Below are 22,504 nucleotides of genomic sequence, written 5' to 3'. Positions count from 1 at the left end.
TATTGTATTTATTATTTGGTATGTTTTAGAGGTTTATTTGTTTCTCGCTTGGTAAAATAATATAAAAAAAGAATAAGAATATATATTCAACAATTGCCCAATTCTTCACATTCCGAACGTTTTTTGAAAATTATATTTTCTTTTATACAGTAATATAGAGGGTCCAATTGAAAGACAATACAGTCCGTTTATCTGGACCAAGTTTGCACCCTCCAGCATAAAAACAATTAGAAAACATCAATAACATCAATCCCTTCAACCATTTAGAATGCCCTGGAGCCCAGCTGGTAATGTCAACCTTTGGAGAAAGGATGGACTGATTTGACCTCCGAGATGGTGTTTGACACCATCTATATAATCCTGTGTATGCAAAGCTACTACAAAATGTATTTCACGTGTGACTTGCGCACTTTCATCATATCATATGTATTCTTATATTTCATTATTTACCGTATCAGCTCTCCAAAAAAAGCATCTGTTGCTTTGGCTTCAGTATTTGTGAGCATGTCCTAGTGTCCTGTGTTTGGTTTATGAGCTATATTCAAAGCCAAGCCAAGGTCTGAACATCAAAAGCTTAGCTAGAAATCCCCAGGGGCCCTCAAAATGTATGTTATGCATTCTGAACTCAACAGTGATTTAAAAAAAAACAAAAAAACACTATTGGGGGAACTGCTGGATCCATCTCTTTGCTTATTATATGTTCAGGATGGAGTACTGTTTGTATTTCAGTATTTGCACAAGGCAAATACGTTATGTTTTCACATTGTGCTTTAAAACATAACTGTTTTATGGGGACCTTTTCAAGGCCAAAATGTTTCAATGGAAAGAATGTTTGTGCTTTTATATACACATACAACAGAAAATACCAAAGCAAAAGCTTGAATTTTATAGTTGTCGTGGTTGTTGCTAGGAAACTATTTTACAGCAGCCAATAAAAAAGCTGCAAACGTGCTCATGGGATTCTGTGGCACAATTTCAGCACCTGAAGGCTGTTGTAGTAAAGTTATGTTGCATTAGATTCAAGAAATATGATTCAATTATATTTTTCAACTATTCATATGCTGTGTCTTTATTTTGTATGATCAAGAAAGACATATTTGTTGTTAATATTTAATATACACACAAATAGAAAAGATACAATATAAGAAAATATGTTTGTGAAAGAAATAGGTAGTTCATTTTGGAAGTTCAGATAGGTAGTTCATTCATAATGTGTTGTAATGCATACTGCACTTTTGTACTTTTTTATTCAATATTTGAAAGTGTCGATCTATGTAGTACACCTTTTTTCATCTATTGATTGGTATTAGAAGGTGCTGGAAAATTGCAGAATTCTTTTAAGCTATTACCTTATTTAGTCACCTTGTTCAGTCACATGACAGAGCCTATGGAAAGACTGGAAGTAACAGTGTTCTGTGTTCTATAGTTGAGTCTATAGGAAGCTGCAGTTCAGTCTATGGTCTTATCATTTTTGTATGATGAATGTCTTGGTTTAATAACTTATAGATTTAAGTCATGTTGAACAAAATGCCTCATGCCGCATGCATTTTTGTACTGTATGTACAATTGAAATATAGTCAAGCTTTGATAAAGGCAGACATCGGGGTTATAAACACCGTAGTGTTTTTTTTTTTTTTTTTAAGAGCTTTTGGAAATATGACATAGGAATCTGTATTGCATTGGAAAATCTGCCATTTAAAATGTAATCCTGAATTTATTTTTGTTTTTAGTGTTATACTTAAGAAAAATAATGCAGCATCTCTTTAATAAACCAAACATATGAGCTTTATTTATTTATTGGTTTTTTTTCTTGGGGGTGGGGGGGGCAGGATTTGAGGCTTAAGGGCTTCCAGTTGTAGGTTGTTCTCTGGAGGCTGTTTAATGGAAATGCCTTACTAAGAATCACAAACTGTTTCTCAATGATTGATAGTGTTGCTTGCAATTTACAAGTCACTGTCCAAAGATAACACTGAGGATGGATGAAGTGTTGCAGATCTCCAGCACTACAAAGTGAAAAGGAGGAGAAAACGTTGCTGTTTTAAGAACCAATTTAAATGAAATACAAGATTGATTGAGCTAGTTTAAGGTCTATATGTTTCCTATTGCAAACGGAACATAATCACAATTAGATCTCGTATCATATACCCAGTAATGATGTAAATGTAGTGTGTCATATTAAAAGCACAGCACAGTTAAGTAAAGCATAGAAAGAGTATGGCAAAGTACAAGAAAACAAGGTATATGATTTATAGTAATGCATGGTAACAAAACATGATGAACCATGGTAAAGCTCCGAGTAAAAACATTGTAAACTTTAAATATTATACTATTACTGTATACGATCCAATCTGCTTAAGAAAGGGTCCTTGATGAAGTACTGGTATGTATTGTGTTGCGATCATGGATAGCTACTCATGGTTAGCTGCATGATTACATGAGATTTACCAAAAATGGCCTACACTCCAAAGAACACCCACTTAACAGATGTACTGTAGATCTGCACTGTTTTGGTTAGCGTCTTCTCTGTAGGGGTAAAAATAAATGAAATCTATATCTAACTGTGTGTTAAGCTGCTGGGTATCTCTAACAATATAAACATGGTTTACACACCTTTTTTACACACTTCAAATTGCATTAGCAGCCTGAACAGACACCCACTGTTAGGAAGGACAATCTAATGTTATGGGCTCAACTGACTGTTGGGCTTATCAGATCTTACAGTATCTGACAGTGCTCAGCTCTCAGCAAACCACATTATCACAGAGTGTCCCACCGGTTTAATAATACTGCATCAAACTGCATCTATCGTTGGTCTGTATTTCGAAGTTTAATTCTGAACTGGGCTTCCTTATAAACCTATCAATATTACCTTTCCTTAGCACTGACATTGTACTAATGTCAACCTATCAGAAAACAGTTTTATCTAGAACTGTGATATTACTGATCCAGTAGTACCCTTTTGTTGTAAATCCACCGACATAAATATGCTCCCTGATTTATTTATTTTTTTAACAATTATTTTTATTCATTTTCCAATTTTTCTCCCAATTTTGGAATGTCCAGTTGTTATTCAACCTGGCTTACTGCCGCAACCCCTGAACTAACTCGGGAGAGACAAAGATGAGCACTCTGAAACGAGTGCCGTCAGCCGTCCGCTTTTTTTGCTCTGTATGCCATATTCAGAACTTACAGCATCGGATGACCACACAGTTCAGAATTGTGTATAGGACGGCCTGCAGGCGCCCATCTAGCCACAGGGGTCGCTGGTGTTCGAAGCAGCGATCTCCCAGTTTTAGTGTGCATTCTGCACTCTGGGCGGAGTGCCTTTACCGGATGTGCTGCTCCCTGGTTTATTGATATGATTTAGTAAAGGATAAGATTCCAAAATGTTCACATGGCTTCTTGGCCACAATACATATGCAGTTTGTCCCTCATGTAGCTGTCTGTTGTAAAATGTCCTAATAAAACAATGAAAGGTTAGCCTAAAAGCCAAGGTGATTTTAGGAGCAGACTAAAGTGATCATAATTTATTGATCATAATGTTTTTTTGTTAAAGTTTTAGTCATAATTTTAAGATAACAGATGCTGCACCCACAACTTCTGCAACACCGAGGAAAATGCTTTACGTAACCACTGCGGAACATATAGTGATGTGTGATGCTTTGGAAATTCCCATGTGTATTTGCTTTTCTCTGCAATATGAAGCTGCCTTTAGGATACTCAAAGCACTTTATTAAATCTAACAGACTTGGCTGGGAAAGAGGTGTTGTTGGCTGATGGGCTGGGTTCTCCCAAGTCCATTCATCTCTGTAGTCTGCAGTTAGACTGGAGGAGTACTGTCAGTGAAGATAACTAGCGTTCACAGATACTGATAGCTTGACAGAGACACAGCCTGTAAATAGTATTTGACTGAAACAGACTGGACTGTAACATAAAACACTAAAGGATTTGAATTCTAGAAACCATGGGAACGTTTCAACAATTGCGCTTGTTTTTTGTTAGCATATAGTAGTTTAAGAGAGTCATTGGGTTAGTTAAGTTTTCTATAGTATGATTTCATTTAATGGAGATTCATTGTCATATTGAAACTGGGCACAAAATAAACCATTTTCTCTGACAGGCAATGACATTTTTATTTTTCAACCAACCCACACATTTGATCAAAATATGACACAGATATGTTACAGAAGAAGAACAAAAAAAAAAAAAAACATTATGTAAACCCTCCAAGTTCTGTATTGAATGAAGTTGATGTCTTTGCAAGCCTGAGTTGCCCTTTTTAAATTTCAGTTGTTCTTCCTGTGCTATAACAAAGCATGGAAACGTTATGTATAACCTTCTGCTGCTGCAAGTAGAAGTAGGAACACCCTTTGATGCACACAGAGCTTGTGTCCCTAGCTAAATTTACAGTTAAGGAATGTCAATAAAAGTCTTTCTAATAAAGAATTGAAGAATGAGAAGAGCATTGAGCTAAGGAATAATATAGTAAGAATAAAGTACGCTAATGCCGCATATTACATTAGTTGATGCAAAATTTTAAATGATTGGGTTGCACTGTTGCTTTGGATATTGAGTAAATAACATTCTCAAGTCGTTCTGAAATGTATTAATTATTTGTCCAACCGATGAATAATTTCAAAAATAGAGACAAAAAGAACAAACACTGGTTATCAGGCAGGTGTACAGTACATGCTTCTTGAGTAAAAATATACAGTTTTAAATATTTAACATCAGCTAGAAAAATAATAATAATAATAATAATAATAATAATAATAATAATAATAATAATATGTTGTTTAACAATATACAGAATTTTGATGGAATACCTATACTCTATCTAGCAATATGCATTTTCTGGCCAGACATTTAAAACTAGACTGCGAATGGATTGAATACACTTTACGAGAAACTACAGTTTACAAAATTAACTGGGTTTTAGATTGAGTTAGTATTTGGGTTTTAGAGTTAGTTAAGTTAGTTAGACAATTTTGGGTTTAATATTGATTGCTGGAGCAGGAAAGATAGATGGCAAGGAGAAAACCTTGGAGTGCACCATATGGCAATTTAAGGACCCTGTGTTTTCTCAGAGATAACATTTTGGGACTAAAACCTTCAAAGACTGACAATCTCCTTCCTTTACTTAACTTTATGAAGTTGTGAGTAAAACATCAAAGATGCTTTGATGTTACCTTCACTTAAAGTAATACAAAGAAAGTGGACCAACATGGTCAATGATATTATTGGTTGATAGGAGGCTTTTAAAACTTGCATCAGTATGTAATTTTCTGATAGGTTAAGAAAAAAAGGGTGATGTCATAAGGGAAGCCTTTAATTTTTGGGATTGTACACTGACATGCTACTTTTAACCCAGTGAACTCTTAACAGTTTTTAAAAAATATATAAATATATATTTTATTGCACAAGGCCTTTGTTGCCTTAACTTACTAAATTATTTCTGAATCCATGGTGTTCAGGTGCACTATCCACAAATATCAGGTTTAAAGGAATTACTTGAACTTCACGTGAAATATGATTGTAGATATTGCCAACAGATTTAGAAATAACAAAAAGAATACAGTGCATACATATTTAATGAAATTGACCAAAAGAGGCTTGTGAACACAGTATATGATGAAGTATACACCTGCTTGAAGATGTAAAAGGAAGAGGCTGTCAAAAAAATTGGCATCCTTCCATGGATGCTTGTCAGAGCATGAAAGTCATGAAAATGCATTATTGGTTTTTAAACTAAGTTTCCTAGGGAATTGCACCCGACCTGTAATAACCATATCCCAGGCACTGAGGAGTCAGGAGGTATGAATGTACTAATATGAAAGAACACCTTGAGCCTCAACATGTAACAGATGAGGCCGAGAAGCTTCTTTAGGGGTGTTTCAGTCAATGTTTTGCCTTCGATCACATCACTGACTTACTGCCATTATTTAAAATCTTCCAATTCCCAAAGAGACTCATTATAAAGCCAAGTCTGAAGGAAGTAATTAATTCAGGAGGGTATGATATTGTTTTTGATGCACCAGAGACTGGCAGTCAGCCTATTGGTGCGTGAAAATAATGCTGTGAGTTGCAGATAGAAAGAGGGAAAAGTGACTAGTCTTGCTAAGTTGCTAACTGTAGTTCAGTCGTATACTGTATACTAATCACAAAATGCATATTTAGCTCTTTTGCACCACTTGCCAAACATACTCCAATTAGCAACATGTCTAAAATACACATAGCTGCTTTGGAAGTCCAAGCCCTTCAAGAGATATGCAATTAATTAGATGAAGGAGATATATTGTTATCAGCTCACTTACAAGTTAACCACCAGTTCGTTTTTTTTCTTTGGTAATTTGCCATAAATAAATTACCGGATTCTGCCATTGTCGTTAAGGGAAAATTGTGTGTGGGTGTGGGGGGCTTGGGGCGTTGACTCGGGCGTTAACAAAATTACAGACATTATTGCAGAGGGAGTATTTTTAATATTAGATAGATTACATTTACAATTAGGCATGCTTAAAATTCAAAGGTAGAGCACAGCACACACGATAAAGAATCAAGAAGTGCAGTTAACATATTTATTGACTGGTGAAATACAATTCAAAGCTGCTGCAGTATGTCCACTGTTTTGTCATTTCAAATCGTTTCATAAAACAAACATTAAACTCTAAAACTACAGTGTGCACTGCAAAAGCATATCATGAAAAACCACATTTGTAGATGAAAAACGCTAATATAAAAGTCGCTACATTTAAAAAATATATAAAAACGTGACATTTTCTGTCCACTAAAATAAAGGGTTTAATCTCCGCAAGTAAGAAATTGCAGTGTCCGGTGTGAAAACACGACACGAAAATAATAAATTAACACCCAAAGAAGCACTATAGCATTAAAATGTTCAATGCAGTGTCTAAAAAAATAAAAAATAATAATAAAATAAACAATATATGGATTGTAGCATAACAGGAAAGCGTAATCAATCAGACTGCAGCCGAACTCCACTTCTTTATTATCTGAACCAAAGATAACCCTAACCCTAACCCTGAATCAATCAATGTACAGAGCAACTACTTCTAGGCAGTTTTTTTTCTATTCATGTGAGCCACGATATTTCTACTCAGGCATTATTTGCGCATGGTTATTAAAAATCAGAAATGAATGGTGAATATTTAACTTTCAGCTAAAAAGTTGGGTGGAGTGATCGTTCAAAACTGGGCGTTGACTCGGCAGACTCCAGTAAATATTATCAGTATGCAGTGAAAATAAGAATATATTATTGGTTGCTGGGAAGAATGCTGGGTATAGGTCTAAGATATCAGGCAGATGCCGGTGTACTTCATTTAGGTAAAAATGTTACTGAGAAAGTTAAGATTTAGGGAGGCAATTCATCAATTTATCTGTACTAAGTCTGAAGAGTCTGTGATGTGACAGTCTCCTATAGCCTGACAAGAATGCCTCACAGTATCTGTAACTTTAACAAGTCTTACTATTTCGATGGATCAGTCAGTCAAGAATTTTAATTTGCTAAAAAAAATATATGATCAGACAGTAGATGTAGTGTTTTGTCTGCTTAATGGACATTCAATCTGAGACTTAAGGAGTCTTCCGAAAAAGCTTGCACTCTTTAATTAAAATTAACTTTTAGAAGTTCCAGTTAATATAATCAGAAACCTCTAGCTACAATTATATTCCTCTACATAAGTAATTTAATTCTATGATACTTTCAAATGTTAAAAAGCTTAATGTAATAGAAGCAAAGCCCCCCCCCCCACTCCCCCCTCCCAAAAAAGAAAGAAAGATACTTTATAACCCAACAGACTTTCTTCTCTTATCTTGCAAATTTGAAACCGGAAATGGGGGGAGGTTAGGAAGGGTAATAAAATGTGTATAAATTACAAGCAGTATCAAGAAGACTTGTTTTAAGTAAGGAGAAGCCGTCGATCATGATGTTTCCAGCTCCTTTCTATTCCTTTGTAGCCATCACTTCATTTTGTGGACTTCAGCAAAATTCATCATTCTCTTTGAAATATGCAGGGTAAAAAATAAATAAATAAATATGCAGGCCCCTGAACAGAGGCTCACAGTCTTAAATAGAAACTTCCAATACCTCTGGGGGCATGCGGTATGCTGTGCCAAATAAGAGATGGCTACAAGCAATTTGTGATAGATTTGTGTTAGCGATTTGTAGAAAATACTGGTCTTTTAGTCTGGAAATTAGTTCTCAAAGGATATAGATGGATGGTTGTTATTAACTGGATTTGAAGTCATACCGCTACTTTTTGTTGTTGTTGTTGAGCATGCTGTTTGATAGAATACAATAATAATACAGTACTTTGTCTTTTCCCTTTGGTGCTCCCCACTTTCACCCTGCAGAGTGTTTTTTAAAGAATGGATTTAAAAAAAAAAGTATATTTGATATTTTTATAACCTTGGGTGTGTTTTTTTTTTTTTTTTTTGGTAACAATAATTCATAAAGTACCAGTCATAAAGAACACCATGTAACACTTTGACCTTGCAGACTCAAGGGAGATCTGTTAAAAAAAAAAATCTTATATACCCCTTTAAGTGTTAAGTGCCAAATTGCAGGAGCTTCAGGCACAATGTAGGTTGCATATTTTATTACAAAGAAGGCAATACAGTATCACGTGGGATGTTGACTTTCAATCCACACCCACTATAGTGCTTCACTACCGGCATAGCATTTCACACAGGCAGTTAAAACGGTTCAGTGCTGTCTCTAAACCTGGTTCAGAGATGGCATAAAATATGACGTCTCTGTAGACAATTCACACAGACCAAAATGCTGCATTACTGCTGGTTATGACCCGTCATAACTCGTCTGTGTGAAAAGGGTATCAGTGTCAATATTCAGCCGTGTTTGATCAGTACAGTCTGCTAGAGAGAGACACTTATAAACTGAAGTTTCCTTTCAATTCGAAGATGACCACCAAAACATTACTTTTGAAAAATAGCTTGTCTGAGTCGACTGCAGTTCCCCTGCATTTGTGCTGAAAGCTGGCTTGCTGCTTTCGTGGAATCAGTGGCTCCAAATCAAAGCTTCTTTTTTTCTTTCTCCTTTCTTCAGCAGCCTGCTCTCTCGGTGCGCATAGCACCCTCAGTGCTAGTTACAACCAGAGCACGGTACACACGGCGCTCACTGCACTCGGTGCACGCGGCGCTTGGTGCAAGAGCGCACAGTACTTGATACACTTGTTGCACGAGGCACGCACAGTGTTTGGTGCAGGAGGCGTCCACCACCTCGACACGGCACGAGGTCCCGGTACTTGGTACGCACTGTACATATAGCAAGATGCCACGCCACTTTGGTCTTTGGGGATAAGGTGGCTTGCGACATCTGCGTGGCTTTTCAGAATCATCAGAATAGGGTGGAGAGGGCCAGGGAGACGGTTTCTGCGTCCTCTGTGGCCGGGCCGTCGGCGGCTCTTGGAGCCTCAGAGCCCCTTGCAGGGCATCTCCTGCATGCAGGCTCAGGTGTCGATCCCTCGTAGCCACTCCCCATCTCCGCAAGCGAGACAGGTTAAGCGGTCAAAAGAGGCAAGGGACATAATGGACCTCAAGGCGCAGATGGCCCAGGTCCTGGAGCTCCTGACAAGGCAGCAGGTACCTGCGGCTCCGGCTGCAGCCCCAGCTCCACCATCGCCCGCAGTACCTACCCTCCCTCCCCCAGGGGAGATCAGAGTGAACGGGAAGCGTCATCCCAGATGGCAGAGGAGGATGAGCTATCGATAGCGGCATCCAGGGGTGAGAGCTCCTTCCCCACTGAGATGGAGGAAGGAGGGGAGCCTGAGCTCTTTGCTGAGGCAGAGCCTAGTTCCAAGGTGGTCTCGGAAGCTAGTGTGCCCCCGCTCTCGAGCTCTATGTCTGCATTGATGGGACGGACTGCAACCTTTCTGCAGGTCCCCTGGACGACAGCGGCCGAGCCACATCAGTCCGTGTTCCAGACGCAGGCCGTGGCTCCCCGCCCACAGCCTTTCCCAGCTTTCCCCGATTTCATGGAGGAGGTACGTTCCTCTTAGGATCGTCCGGCCTCAGCGCTTTGGGAGGCGCGGAGAAGCTGGGCCTGGCAGGTTTGCCCCAGTCGATTCTACCATTGTGGCCTTGGTCAAGGCTCCACCGGATTACTCAAGGATCCTGTGTGCCTGAACCCGCAGTGCAGGGTTACGGAGACACACCTCGAACAGGCGCATGCAGCGGAGGCACAGGTGATACTGACCGCCTATATGGATGTCCACTGTGTACAAACCATGCTTTCCTCCCTAAGGTGATCACAGCCTTCCACATGAACCAGTCTGTGGAACTGGGTAAAACAAGAGCCCTACGTTATTCTGACCAGCTCTTTGTCTGTTATGGGATACGGACCCTAGGACAGCCCCTCTCGAAGCAGTTAACTGTAGCACTGGATTGTGGACACAGTCTCGACTGCGTATGATCTTACCGGCTTGCCCCCACCTGGGAGGATATTCACGCATTCTACCATAGGGTTGGCTACATCTTGGGCCCTCTTCAGAGGGGCCTTGCTGTCAGATATCTGTAATGCGGCTAGCTGGGCTACGGCACATACTTTTTCCAGGTTCTATCGCCTTTACTTGATAGGTCCTTCCTTGCCTTCATTAGGCACAAGGGACCTTGAGGTTGCATGCTCACACCGCTAACCTTCGGTTATACGGTTATGAGGCGTCCCTCATATGCTGCCGTTCCTTTTCCATTGCGACGGCTCTGGTATACTTTCCCATAAGTACTGTTTTGGTGGTCATCTTCGAATTGAAAGGGAATGTTAGGTTACTTACCGTTAGTAAGTAACCTAACGTTAGTTTCCTCTGAGTTCCGCAGGCTCTACTGTTTCTTTTGTATTCAATAATGCTATTCACAAGTATTTGACACATGTACTATCAAATTGGCTTGTTGCAGTCAGACATGTCTCAGACTCTGACACATCATCAGCAATTTGTTTTTGAATTTCTGCTCTTGATTATGGCCTTGTCTGCAATATGTGCAGTGTAATAAAAAATGTAAATGCTGCAATAAATCTTACATTTTCTGAATACAAAGTAATTCATTGATCCAGAAAAAAAAACAAAAAAAAACTTAAGGCTTTCTAAATCTGTGATTTAAGCCCTGCTTGAGGTGCATGTCACTGTCAACTGGGATATGGAGTACTGGGGATGCCAGTATTTATGAACTGTTTATATATACAGTATATACAGAATTGCACATCCAATTGTAATGACATTTGGTTATTGAGAATATAACAATTTGTTAAATGAAAAAAGTACAGTTGAATCACTCACTTGTAATGTGTGTAATACATTGTGAATAAGCGACTAGATTCTTGATCTTCAGGATTTCTCGGCGCTGTCTGTCAACCACATTTTTGGAAGGTAAATCTATATAATTACAATATTCTGTGTTCAGGATGCTTTATATTGCTATAGCAAGGTGATCAATAAGGAATTCAATATTATAATTTCTTTATTTTCATTAGTGCAATATCGGCACAGTTGTTTTTAAATATTTTCGGACAATTTAATTTTTTAAAATTTTAAGTGAGCATGTGTTGACTTGGAAAGGGAGCGCACAAGAGACTGAGAAAGGAAGATTTACAGAAAAAAACTGTAACATCCTACTACTAGTAGGGAGACTCGGTGAACGCCGTAACTAACTACATAGAGAGTAGCAACGTCTCGGACTGTAATATTATTAACGCAGCACTAAATGAGGACTAACTAAGACCATGTTGTTGTACAGTACTTAAAATTAACATTGCAGTTAAAATGTAAGGCATAGTTCATGCATACCCCATAAGTTATCATTACAGTATGTCCCATATTTATTGGAAGTACTTGTGACTTGAAGGTAATGTTGCATATAGTTAAGGCACATAGGCCCATATGCATAAAAGATGGCGGTAATTTACAGCCATTAAAATAAATTACATATTTATAGTGCTCGCTGAAATAACATTAGTATATTCTCCGTACACATTACATTAGCCTATGTAAAAATAAAAATCTGCACATTAGGCATATACAGCTATGGCCAAAAGTTTTGCATCACCCTTTAAAATTAACACATTTTGCTTCATAAAGTCGAATTAAACCTGCTGAATAATGTTTAATTAATATATTGAATTACATACAGCTTTGTTGTTTTCCATATACTCGGCAAAAACAATTTGACATTTTGAAATTTAACATGAAATCCTGTTTTACTATTATGGCTTCCAGTCGACTTTTGCAATATCATTTTGTAGTTTCTTGGGTTACATAATGTTAAATAAAAGATCAAAATTATGCTCCTATTGGTTCTTTTTTTAAAAGTATGTCTCAATCCTAACATTCTAGGTGATGCAAATCTTTTGGCCATAGCTGTACACCACAGTAGTACAATCAAGTGAATAACCTAGCGCACTTTCTTTTTTCTTTGGCCTATCGGCTAACGGTAACATAAAACAAATCATGCTGTCGCATTACACATATTGTACAATGCTAAAAATACCCCCCCAAAAGAAAACCCCAAAAAACCATGGTGTTAAATTGAAACAAAACGATTTCAGCATGTTTTACACAAATCGGATAAAGCAATTAAAGACTTCAAATTCAGAATATTGTAGTTCACGTCTTGCATTTCGAACCAGTGGAGTCCAGCAGTATTTCTGAGAGCTTCCCCTTTTTCCAGCCGATCGATCTCAGCTTGTTTAAACTTTGTAGAGTGTGTTTACATGCCCTCTTTTAATCATGGTCTTCATTGTAGTGATTTAGTAGCTACTTGTATCTGTTGTTGGGTTTATTTTCATCAAATCAGTATAACAGTAGTTTTTTTTTTCTTTCTTTCTTGATGTACGGTCCACACAGGCACACCGGAACCTAGCATTTTCAGAGAGCAACAAACGTGATGTATATGTTTTCCAAACAGTAAGTAGCCTATCCTGTTCATACGTCTTAACAATGGAATTTAATGTATGTGTTACAAATAACAAAATACTTAAATTACGTAATTATTGGATAATTAAACTGTGAAAGAGTGCATGTCAGCAAGACCAGAAACGCTGTAGTTACACGCATTTTATTTACATGCATTTACACAAAACAAAACAACAAAGCGCACACTGCCATCATCATCACAACACTACCTCTCTAACACATGTGATCAACCTATTTATACATCTGTGGCTGGAGCCTTAATTAATAATTGTATTATTTATACAACACACGGCTCCAGCCACATCCACATGTGTTTTTGCAGGGAGGAATTTAACCCCCTTCTGTGAGAGGGGTATTGCTGCAGAACGAAGGCTCCCACAGCGTAGATCACACAGGGTAGCTCACACAGGGTAGTGCTGCATGGGCAAATCGTAATAGACGTCTTCATTATATGCTACAGCCCGATCACATGATATGGGTGAAAACGTAGGTACTAAAACAAAGTTTATTTCATAACAATAACCTAACCCTAAAAAGTTTCGTGGGCTATTGGCCGTAACTTTAAATACGCACAACTTTCACCCTGCCCTGCTGCCATAAACATAGATGTTTTGTTTATTATAACTATTGGCTTAAATACATGTTTCTAAACGCAGAGATTTTACTTATTATCTATCAATCAATCAATCTTTATTTTATATAGGAGGCTGTGTGGTCCAGTGGTTAAAGAAACGGGCTTGTAACCAGAAGGTCCCCGGTTCAAATCCCACCTCAACCACTGACTCATTGTGTTACCCTGAGCAAGTCACTTAACCTCCTTGTGCTCCGTCTTTCGGGTGGGATGTAATCGTAAGTGACTCTGCAGCTGATGCATAGTTCACATACCATAGTCTCTGTAAGTCGCCTTGGATAAAGGCGTCTGCTAAATAAACAAATAATAATAATAATAATAATTTTGTATAGCACCTTTCATAGTGTACCACCATCACAAAGTGCTTTACAAGATGGTGAGGAACAATGCATAATACATTAGACACAGTGAAATACAGGGTACAGTACATTAAATACAAACAGTACAAAAAAAACAATGCAAATACATTAAATACAAGGCTAGGATGTGAGTTCTAAACGTTGTGGATGTATGTGTCATACAGAATCATACGAATTGAAAAAAGTGAAAAACCCGAAATAGCAATTTAGACAACAACTAATAACAAATATCAGGCTTAAGAGCATTGAAAGCAAGAGAGAACAAGTGGGTCTTGAGAGTTGATTTGAAGCGAGCGACTCTGGGAGCTATACGCACTAAAGCTGGGAGAGAGTTCCAGAGAGTCGGGGCCATGAAGCTAAAAGAGCTTTCTCCGAGTGTGGTGCGCTTTTGCATGGGTATAACAAGCAAGCCAGAGTCAAAGGACCTCAGCTTGCATGCAGTGACATAGCGGGTCAGCAGGTTGGAGAGATTCTCGGGACCTGTGTGATGCAGGGCCTTGTAGGCAAGCAAGGGAAATTTTGAAAGTATTCCTGAACTTTACATGTAGCCAGTGCAGCTGGGCAAGACGGGGTAATGTGATCATGTTTTTTACATCTGGTAAGGATCCTAGCAGCGGCATTTTGAACCAGCTGCAATTGGTTTATGGCGTTGACGGAAGACCACCATAGAGAGAGTTGCAGTAGTCGAGTCGAGAGGAAATGCATGACAGAGTATCTATGCATCCGGATGTGAAAGTTTGGGACGGACCTTTGAGATGTTTCGGAGGTGGTAGAAGGAGGATTTTATTACAGAAAAGATTTGGGCATCAAAGGAGAGGTTACTATCCAGAAGTACACCAAGGCTTTGTTAAGACACATCTCATTCTCTGTCTGGTCTGAGGCATGTGTTAATTATGCCGATAAGGGGCAATTAATGGCACAAAACAGATTTATGAATCAGACGAATAATATGTTAATGAGAAAATTTGTCTCTAAGGGCACGTTATTCTAACATCATGATGAGTGATTTTTTTTTTTTTTTACGGTAAATGGCATTTATGCATCACCCGATGAAACACTGTCACGTCAAACACTATTACTGGCATGAGATTTTTATGCATATAGGCCACAGTGTTTAAATTGGAAAGTACATCACCCAAAACCGTATCTGGAGCACTGGTTATTAGTCCAAAAATCTTTCATAAGGTTATTGGAATCGTTAATGTTTAATGCATTACACATTAAGCAGGTATCAATGTTTATTTATTTATTTATTTATTTTTTTACCAAAAGTTTAATCTATGTTTAACCCCTGTTCACCTTATCATGGGTGCTGTAGCTGGGTGAAATTTATTTTTTTACTTTTGTTGGCAAGAACTCATTGGTTAATAGAGCTGAGCAGTAATTTCCATATTGTAGAAAACATTCTGTCATCACCAAGACATTTTATTCTTGGACCTGACTGTGTAAAAAGGTTACTAAGACTCAAGGGATTTGTGGCATTAACCTGAATTCATAGAGCCTCACCGTGGCATATTCCAGCTTTTCTTGTGAATGCGCCAAGAAAGGAATACCATTAGCAGAGTAGTGATGTCATTAATTTGGCTATTCCTCTGTCAAGCTGGGTTCATTACACAGTGCTGCAGTCCACAGCCATTGTATGACTGAAGAGAGAATTTAAAATAAGCCTCCCATCAGTTTTAAATATTGAGGAGCCTAGACATTGAAGGTGGGAACACAACACATCCTTCATGATTTTTTTCTTGTAACGCTGTTGTACTGTCTTGCGCTATATTTGAACTATTATATCCTGTTTTATTTATTTAGATTACCTATTACTGTTTAAACTCTTTCCACTTATTAGTTTCCTGGCCACACATGCAGAACTTAATAGAAACTATTGGACTGGAAATAAATGGTTATGAAAGGCTTTTAAAATCTTCATTAGCTTTTGTATATGCTTGCTTAAGGAAAGGATATATGTCATTGTAAATTTATTATTATTATTATTATTATTATTATTATTATTATTATTATTATTATTATTATTAGTTTATTTAGCAGACGCTTTTATCCAAGGCGACTTATAGAGACTAGGGTGTGTGAACTGTGCATCATCTGCAGTCACTTACAATTACGTCTCACCCGAAAGACGGAGCACAAGGAGGTTAAGTGAGTTGCTCAGGGTCACACAATGAGTCAGTAGCTGAGGTGGGATTTGAACCAGGGACCTCCTGGTTACAAGCCCTTTTCTTAACCACTGGACCACACAGCCTTCTATTTATTAAGGTACATTTATATGTAGATCTGTGTGGAAAATGAGCTCAGCAGTACAGTCACTTTTTAAATCTTAGAGGAGTATTTTGTTTTTAAAAAAGAGGGTGATTTTCAGCGTGTTGAAAATCTCAGAAAACAAAAAAATTATGTATTTGTAGATGCCTTTAAGTTGAGCAAAACAAAATATGACATGACAAGATATTGCCGGTGGCATTTGAGAGCACTGTTCATTGTGGAGAGCAATAAGAAGTCATGTGGCATTGATATCACCAGACTGGTAAGTCATGATCGGCAGTATTTCACAGCACACATGCCTCTGCAGTTTCAAATCAAACGACTTCTAAGTATGAATTTTACTGACAGAAATATTTCAAACATGAACCACTTTAACCTGTTCCAAAGAGTGCACACTTGCCATTTTCCTACAGATAGTATGCCATGAGCCAAAGCCTGGCAAAGATGTCTGGGAAGTAAATGATCCATCAAGACATGTATACACTGCTGTGCATTTAGTCAGCCAGCTGGGAATGTCAGTGGAGCAAAACAGTATTGGAAAATGACTCTAGTGGTGTTTTTATTTTTGTAACATTTAGCTTTTTGTTCCCCTGTACACTACTGGTACAAGTGAGCTAAAAATGAAGAAATGTAGAAAGTCAGTGTGGTAAATATCCAAGTGTTCTGTATTTCTTTCGCAGTGCAGGAGTAAAAGAATTACAAACTACGAAAAAAGCTTTAGAAAAAAGTTTCCAAGAGAGAAGTCCAAACAGCCATCTACAGTATGTATTGTTTGTTGCTGTATCTCTGGGGGTATATGTTGGATTTGCTTGAAACATGGAAGGCACAACAAACACCAAAAGGAAATGTGTGGAGTGACCTTGACTTTCTTACAACCCAATATGGCTGTTTGGAAACCATTTTTTTTTTTTTTTTTAGATGGTCACTTTAAAGTGGCTGAATGGATTTATTTATTTATTTATTTATTTATTTATTCATGTATTTATTATTATACTGTGATGTCTCTCATAGGCCATCTTTGTTATTTTGTTTATTTAACAGGTGGGTTTATATTTGTTGTGTCCTGTTGTATGTATACATTTTAAATTATTAAAAGTGTTGTTTTAATCTGAAATCTCGTTAAATAATGGCATAGAACAGATAAGAGACTGCTGTATTATTTTGGCCAAAAGCTGGTCAAACCATTTCTCATAGGTATTGTTCTAGAACAAATAATAATAATAATAATAATAATAATAATAATAATAATAATAATAATAATAAAAAAGTTATATTAAAAAATACTTACTGTATTGCAGACAACCCATCCAAAAGATAATTGTACAGAACACTCAAAAAGTAGTAGTTATCAGGCAGGAAAACAGCAGACTAAGAAGTATCAAAATAACAACAACAATGCACAATATGTCTATTACAATGGCAAAGCAATGCTCGTTGGCTGCAGAATTCAGATCTGGTTTCCAGTCCACTGCCTGGCTGTTCTTCATCACATGTGTGCTGCTCAGCTGTTCGGCTGTGTCGCTTCTTTCACAAGGTTAGACGTGTTTTGAATGTACTTCAGTAGGAAGCTCTTAGTTACTATTGACTTGTTTCTAAATGGATGCATATTAGAGGCTGTTTGTGTAAAGGGTAGAGATGACATTGTTATCAGCAGGATCTCTGTGCTAAGAAGCAGTTAGTGTGCCAGTGCCAAGACCCTGTCATTTAGAAGTGGTATGTAGTAACTGGAGAGCAGTGCAACATCCCCCTTATAGCCCTTCACCGTTCCCACGAGGGATAAAATAATACTGTGAAACAATGGGTTGCTCTCTTTGTTTTTCAGCCCCTGCCAAGCAGAAGTCTTTACAGTGCTCTTTATTCAGATATAAATAATTAGTAAGGTTATCCTTTCCTCAGTATCACAGTGTTATAAGTATTTCTCCAAAGAGGATTAATGACTGATGGGACTCATTCTGTATAGGCTAATATAGACTCGGCTCTGACTTCATAAGCTTAAGTGCTGATCTGTTTTCTTAAATAATATAAAGCCCATATATTTCATACCAGTGTGAAGTAATTTTATTCCAGATCATTCAATTTTTATTGAGTGCACCTGTATTGCAAAAGACTGGAAGTGTGTATTAGAAAAATGCTGACTATAACGAAACACTGCAATCACATATGCACAAATGTCAATGGAAATATTTGTAAATACTACAATAACACATGTTGCTATGACAATAAACATTTTCTTTATCAAGAAGGCAATCGCTAGGGCTATTGGTTGCTTACAAGGAATGTCAGTTGCTCCTGATTTGCTAGCAGCTTTTTCTTCATTGGTCAGTGCTAACACTGCCAGAGGACAGCTCAAACCCTCCAAAATCACAACTTGAAGGGGACTGCGCAACCCAGCACCGTCCCCTTCAAGTTGTGATAGCAGTTTTATCTTCAGCCTTATTGTACACAGGCAATTTTATTATACACGGTCTCACATCACTGTAAAATACCAGTTTATAGAAAAAATATTGTTCACCATGTATAATAATAATGCTAAATGCAGCAGCAGGAGGTGAAACATTTATACGTTTAAGTTATATTGTAGCTGTGTAAGAAAATAATTAAATGCATTTCATATTTTACTACAGACTTCTGAGGTTACAACATTCTTAACATAAAGCACTGTATCCTACTGTTTTCAGACGACACTATTTGGCAATATAAGGTGAAATATATATATATATATATATATATATATATATATATATATATATATATATATAAATACACACACACACAACATGATTGATTGAGCAGGATTTATCGTATCTGTCATGAATCATATTCATGAATTTTCTTTTTTTCTTTTCTTTTTTATTTCAATGAAATGCTCTGTCATCATGTAAATGGTCTGTCAGGCAGCAGTGTCTTTATAGAACACAGGCCTCCCTGCCCATTGTCTTTGTCTGTGTGATACTAAACCATGAGAGCACAGCATTATCTTTCCTCCAGCCCTGAAACTCTATACCCTGACAAACTTAGAGCGGCTACTCTGAAAGAAACAAAGGACAAGACATTCATCAGAACTGCTCTAATTTAGTCAGTGAACAAAAAGAATAATATTGATATTCTGATATTCTGAGGAATCATTACACTGTTTGCTTCCCATTTGAAACCTGTGCTTCAGAAGGTACTTTCAAACTGAACATTTTGTTACTGTTTAATAATTCAATTATAGGCATGGAATCTGAAAAGGTCTGTTTTCTCTGAGGCAACAAACAAAACAAAAACACAAACAAAACCTTGAGCAGTACTGTGAGCACATTCATGTAAAGTGGAATGGCAAGAGACTGTTCCCAGTCCCTTTTGTTAAAGCACTTTATCCCAAAACATCTGACAACATGCCAGTGAGAGATTTGCATTCTCCACAACAAAATAATCTGTTCTTACTTTTAAAACAGATTGGAACGACTGTATAAATCCTGGAGGTGAAATACTTTTATATTAAGATTACACTTTAACCACACACAATGCCAGACCTGAATCTTTACAATTCATACTTCAGTAACATAGCACTGAAAGGATGTATTTTGGGTTAAATACATTGCTTAGTAAAACATCACTGAATTATTTGAAGTCTGGGGAAAAAAAAAAAAAAAAGCTGACTCTGAGCTAAAATATACATCTATAATGCACATATAGTGAAGAAAAATATGTAACTTTCTGTGAATTAAACATGTATAAAGCACCATGTAATCAACGCTGTATTTTTTACAAAAAACAAAACAAAACGGCAACATTCCCACTCATGGATCATTTTAGTTAGCAGTTTTTAAACTATAAATAGCCTGGCTAAATGGCGGTTCGAAGCAACAGACAAGCAAACCAAGTGCGAGAAGGAGAGCCGGTCAGGAGAGGGGAAGAGGGAATGGGCTCGCCCCAGGTTCGACTACCGGAGCCAGGCTGAAGCGTCTCGTCTCCCGGAGAAAGTTGCTGCTCCTCTCACAGCAAAAAAGTAAATACATTAGGGAAGATAACCACGTAATAGGCCTAATATGTATTTAGTTAAAAACAAGTGCTGAATAAGATGTCTGTGTTATAATGTGCCAGTGCAGCTTTTCTTCAGTTCAGATACTGTATCAAAAGGGAGAGACAGAAACAAAAAGTTAGACTGAGAAGTTGTTTATAGTTTGAACAACACCAGTACTGTATTTACTGTTGAAGTATTGCATGAATCACTAGTATAGGGAATTGGGGGACATGCTGTAGGAGCATTATATCAGAGGCGCATTATAATCGAGAGCCTTATAGCGAGGGGGCACTGTATATATGAAACTGAGTTTTTATTTGACTGTTAATTCCCATTATAAGTACCCACCTCTCCTATAGGGCTTGTGCTAACATGTTTAATACTTGGCTGCCACCCCTACCTTGTGTAACAGAGTTTCCGAGTTTTTATTTTACGCAGTATTGCAGGGCTAAGCACTCATTGGTGGTGCTCAAACCAGGGACCTTGAAATCTCTAAGTAGCCCTGTCACTGAAAGAGACGCTGAAATACCTAGCATAATCCAGTTCTTCGCAATATACAGATAAACTCCTTAAGTAATCTGTGAATACACTGTTCCCCACACGTGAGGAAACACTGAAACTTTTTTCCAAGCTGACACAAATCTTGGATTTGTAAAACTATTTTCTCCTACAGTTGATTCAGTAGGTGGAATTATCTGTACCAACTCTTAATGCAGGGATAGTTTGTCGCCGACGGTCGCCATATTTCCCGACCACAGTATAATGTTTAAAATGGGTACAGTACATTCAGAAAAATTGATTCTATAATGCATCACTTTTAACGGAAGAAAGCCTCGCTGTGTCCATTTTAGCCAGTAATTATAAAGGTGTAAAAGTATATAAAATCAAACATAACTTCTGACTCGGACAGCGAGTGTGGGGTCGGCTTTCTAATCCCTGGTAATTTGGCTTTTGTGGTTGTTCTATTACTTCCTGGTGAGAGATTTCTCAGTGAGACCTGTCTGGAGCTTGAACAAGCATGTTCACTTCTAAAACTGTCTTAATTAATAGCCAGAAGCTTGCTGTGCTGTATGATTGTCAATGGATTGCACTGTCTAGCTACTGCTATTGATCTGTTTCTAATTAAATGTCTATCAGGCAGACAATTATGAAGCCACCTAAAGTACTGAGATGACAACATTGTCAGCAGGATCTTGTTTATTCTGACAAGCATTTGGCGAGCTACCACCAAGGCATTGCATTCTGGGAAAAAAAAGGTTTGTGTTGAATTAATACCAAGCTGCCTTCTTAAAATTCTCTGTGACCTAGAGCTCGATGGGCATAAACACAAACAGGAAATTAAACTATCCAGGCGTTGAATACAAATAAAAGCGTGTCTCTGATTTATTAAACCAGGGATGCAGAGGAGGGTTACGTACGTGTGTCAGTTTTACATCTACGTAGCTGCTTATCTAATCATGGTTAGGACTTTCTTATATGATTACCTCTGTTTTCTGAACAGTCATTGTTGTGTGCCATGTTCATAGAATATGCGCAAGCCAGTCCTCAGTCCCTGTATTTACAGTACAGTGTAGTACTGCATGTTATATATATATATATATATATATATATATATATATATATATATATATATATATATATATATATAATTTTAAGGTAAATTATTGTATTTGAGCTTTTTAAGGAGGTTTCTTGATTGGGAAAGTCATTTAAATAATGTTTACATTATTATTTGCAATTATGAGTTACTTTAAAAGGTGGTTTTCAGTACATCCTACTTTCAGGAACTGCAGTGAAATTCAAGAAGTAAAATTCTATGACGTGTATAGGAAACAACTAGAATCGATATATCAGTGTTGTCGATTGTTTGTATGTTTTTAAAAACATAATCATGATGAATACAAACATACATATATATATATACACAGTGCCTTGCAAAAGTATTCAGACCCCTGACCAATTCTCTCATATTACTGAATTACAAATGGTACATTGAAATGTCGTTCTATTTGATATTTTATTTTAAAACACTGAAACTCAAAATCAATTATTGTAAGGTGACATTGGTTTTATGTTGGGAAATATTTTATTTATTCAATGTTTTAAAATAAAATAAAAATTCAGTAATATGGTCAGGGGTCTGAATACTTTTGCAAGGCACTGTGTATATATAAATAGAGCTGTTTTTTAGCCAAGATAAACAAGTACATGCGAGCTACATTTAATATGTGTATAAGGTCCAACTGGTACTGATAAAATCAAAAATATGAGGCTCTTCTTTTTGTTTAGACATGAATTC

The 22,504-nt window shown here is 37.3% G+C and overlaps 1 protein-coding gene across 2 annotated transcripts in view; it reads left to right on the top strand.

Moving 5' to 3' along the window:
* Nucleotides 1-22,504, top strand: part of LOC117423232 (inactive N-acetylated-alpha-linked acidic dipeptidase-like protein 2) — a 289,018-nt gene that overhangs the window by 30,480 nt on the left and 236,034 nt on the right. The gene's annotated exons all lie outside the window — the stretch shown is intronic.

Source organism: Acipenser ruthenus, chromosome 17 (genome assembly GCF_902713425.1).
Source record: "Acipenser ruthenus chromosome 17, fAciRut3.2 maternal haplotype, whole genome shotgun sequence".
Classification (NCBI taxonomy): Eukaryota; Metazoa; Chordata; class Actinopteri; order Acipenseriformes; family Acipenseridae; genus Acipenser; species Acipenser ruthenus.
Note: the sequence above shows the minus strand (reverse complement) of the source record. Positions and strands in the feature narration are given on the sequence as shown.